Source organism: Eumetopias jubatus, unplaced genomic scaffold (genome assembly GCF_037043125.1).
Source record: "Eumetopias jubatus isolate StellerSeaLion01/CBP00866 unplaced genomic scaffold, mEumJub1_p1.0 scaffold_2, whole genome shotgun sequence".
Classification (NCBI taxonomy): Eukaryota; Metazoa; Chordata; class Mammalia; order Carnivora; family Otariidae; genus Eumetopias; species Eumetopias jubatus.
This window is the reverse complement of record NW_028274808.1, coordinates 19712636-19716285: the sequence shown is the minus strand read 5'-3', so window position 1 is coordinate 19716285 and position 3650 is coordinate 19712636. Positions and strand designations below refer to the sequence as shown.

Sequence of the window (3650 nt, the reverse complement as noted above, 5' to 3'; positions counted from 1 at the left end):
GGGAGTATTATTTCTACTATAAATCAATTTGTATCTTTTAAATTATGCATCCTTTTACACGTACCTTTTTTTAAAAAAAACAAAACCAAATGATATAGATGCAATAAAAATAAATTGCCTATAAGTTGCCTGTGTTTATGTCTTGAATTTTTTTATTATGTTAATCACCATGCATTACATCGTTTGTTTTTGATGTAGTGTTCCATGGTTCATTGTTTGCGTATAACACCCAGTGCTCCATGCAGAACGTGCCCTCTTTAATACCCATCACCAGGCTAACCCATCTCCCCACCCCCTCCCCTCTAGAACCCTCCGTCTGTTTCTCAGAGAATTTTATTCTAATTTTATTATAAAAAAGAGTGTTGTACCTGGCAAATACATAAAAATGAAGATATATTATCTTGCTATTTGGCCATTCTTTATATTTACTCAGTTATTTTGTTCAGTTTATGTGTATTTTAAATGATAAAGATAACATTTTATTTGAAATTTTCACTTTTTTTAAAAATTAGTATTACAACATGCAGGTTACCCTGATTTTACTGCTTTTTCATATATATTATTTTTAGTGGTTATATCTTATCCTTTTGTATATTTATGCTAAAATTTAGTTTGCAGTTATTCCAAATATTGAATGTTTTGGTTCATAATTTTTCACTTTGTTAATTGTTCAGTGGAAGTCCTTAGTGCATAAAACATTATGTTTTGTTTTCAGGTTTATATTGAGACAAATTCCTAAAGTTTAATTTGAATGTGAAAAATATATGAACATTTTTAAAGACTGGATTATATCCCTCTATCATGCACTATATTTCCTCTGTTTTAAGAATTACCTTGTTATCTTCCCAGTAGAAGCCTCCATGACATCAGGGACAGTGTTTGTGTTCTTTACTCCTCCATCTTTAGTGTCCAGCAGGTGGAAGTGACTGATTTTACCATTAGATTCCTCCCTAATTGTACAATTCCCCATTCTCATTGGCAGTGGCAGGAAATGTCTATTTCTGCTTTAACTTGTTAGGTTTACAGTTTGTTTATTTCATTTCATTTTTTTTCATTTTTAAGGGATTTTTTTTTATTTATTTGAGAGAGAGAGAACATAACTGGGGGTAGGGACAGAAGAAAAGGATGAAGCAGGCTCCCCGCTGAGCAAGGAGCACCACGCCGGGCTCGATCCCAGGACCCCGGGATCAGGACCCGAGCCGAAGGCAGACGCTTAACCGACTAAGCCACCCAGGCGCCCCATATTTTTTCATTTTTATTACAAGTTTGGTATCTTGCTAGCTTAATAAGTGGATATCATACCTTTCTTCTTTATTATTAATACATTTGAACCTACCCAACATCACTCTCCGTTATTTGTAGGCTCTTGCTTTTTCTTTCTTCCCCAAATTATCTGCCCAGACCTTTTGGTACTTATCTTATCCACTGGAATGGACTCATCATAAATGAAAAATTCTAATCCTTTGACTTACATACTTGTTGCCAATATATCCTCAATTGCTGTTATTTAACTGTTTAATTAAAAAGAAGCAATAATCATTTTTTGTGCCAATGTAAAAACAATACTACTTCAAGAACGTATTTGTCATGGTCTGAAGAAGCTGCTGAAAGAGCATGTTTTTTTTGTTGTTGTTGTTTGTTTGTTTGTTTTTTCAGGGTGTGAAGAAGAAAGCTTGTTTACTGTCTTCAGGTACACAGCCCAGGTGCTCTCTCCTACCATCTCCCTGCTGTGGGGCGAGGTCAGCATCCTCAACCCCAGGTTCATTCCAGGGCTCAGCCCAGTCCCCAGAGCCTCCTGCTCTTTGCCCCTCCCTCCAAGGTCCTGCCCTGGAGGCTCCGGGAGCAATCTGAGGAGTTGGGGACTAGAGAGTCAAGATGAGAGGTGGAAGGAAGCTGCTCAGCTGTCCTTTCTGCGGGAAGTAAAACTGGAACCGCGACTGGGCATACTCCAAGTAACCAAATTCTATGGTGGACATAGACGCCTGGAGGATAGACCAGAGACCCCAAAAGAAATGGGATGCCAGAGCATATAGATTAGCCTCTACCAGCAAATCTTCCAGTTTCCTCTGCTCCTCTTGGGAGATGGTCTCACCTTTCCTGACCTCTGCCAGGTAATGTCGAATAAAATGGAGCTGCTGCCCCCAGGTGGGGTAGTCTGCAGCCTGCGCTTTGTAGAAAGGCCACTCCTCCTGAGGATAATCATAAACCCACTCACAGAAATGGTTCCCAATGTCAAAGCCCCTGTAGTTGTAACTACTGTCCTCGAAGTCGACCAGCATGAGTCTGTCGGTGACTTCTGGCTCTGAGAGCAACAAGATGGTCCCTTCCTGGACGTTGTCGTGACAGAAGACCACTGGTGATGGGGTAGAGTCTAGCAATTTCCTGAGGTTGCCCATCTCATCCTTCAGGCTGTACGTTTCCAGCAGGTTCATCTGGGGGAGGCCAATGGGGGGCAGGTCCTGGATCTGCTTTAGGTACCGTTCTATGGTCCCAAACAGCCAGTGGGGCTCCTTAGTGAATGGCATCTCCATGCCATGGAACCAGGCCATCTTCGTGGCAATTTCTGCTGACAGCACCGGCTCTCGAAGCTCACAGGTTTTCAGTGGCCGGCTTGGGATGTACTGTTCCAGCCGGCCCTCTGGAAAGACTCCATAGAGCTGGGGCCCCAGCGACCGCTCTGCCAGGATGGCGAACATCACACTTTCGAGGACCAAGGAATCCACGCCCTGCAGAATGGCCCCGTACAGCCGCAGCAGCACCTCCCGGGGCTCCTTGCCAACGTTGGGCAGGTGGTCCGGCAGCGAGCAGCGGAACAGCAGGTCACTGAGGCCTCTGCTCGCAGGGTCAACCCTCAGCTCCTCGGGCCGCACTCGGTGCCAGGCCCCGCGCAAGTACTCCCGGGCGGCACTGGTAGGCTCGGCGCTCAGCCTCACGCGACCGCGACAAGCCGCGACGCCGGTTCGGGGCCGCGTCCGGGCCCTGAGACTGCTGCAAGCCGTCCTTGGCCAGCCAGTCGCCAACAGCCCCGCCTCCGGCCACAGCTGTCCCCTCGGCAGCCATGGCGCTGGCTGGGCCAAGCCCCACGTCCAGCCGCGCTCAGGCCCCTTCGGGCGGACTCGGCTCCTTCCCAAGAGCATGTATTTTAAAGCAGAATGTGGTGGTGAAGTTTCTCTGTGTCATATAGCACAGCCTCACTATCCCCCTCTCATCAGACCAATTAGTTGTGAATGCTAAACTATTTTTGCATGTTGTTAATCCTCTTTTGTGCTATTTTTCAAAAATAAAGGTAACAAAGATGATGTATTGGTTGAAAATCTAAAGTAAAGTTAAATCAAAATATCTCCTTCCCTAAGATGTAATTAAATTTTGCCAAATTAGGGTTTTATTAATAAGAAAAAAAGCCAACAGTCCAGAAAATAAAGAGTTCGACCCCATGAAAAATGTTTAAAGGCATGAAAAAAGAAAGAAAAAGGCAAAAGTTTCCAAGAACTTAATTTGCCCAGAATAGACTGTGTGTTTCCTAACTCCCATAGACTGTTCACCATGCCCTCCGTGCCCATCAGTCACACAATGAACAGAACGAGAAGTGGTCAACTCAGCCTTCCACAATCCCAGCTGAGCTCTTCAACTAGGACACTGAAATCATCTAG

General features: G+C 44.4%; 1 pseudogene; it reads right to left on the bottom strand.

Moving 5' to 3' along the window:
- Positions 1–1862: 1862 nt before the first annotated feature.
- LOC114206206 (choline/ethanolamine kinase pseudogene) lies at positions 1863–3060 on the bottom strand (annotated as a pseudogene).
- Positions 3061–3650: the final 590 nt, after the last annotated feature.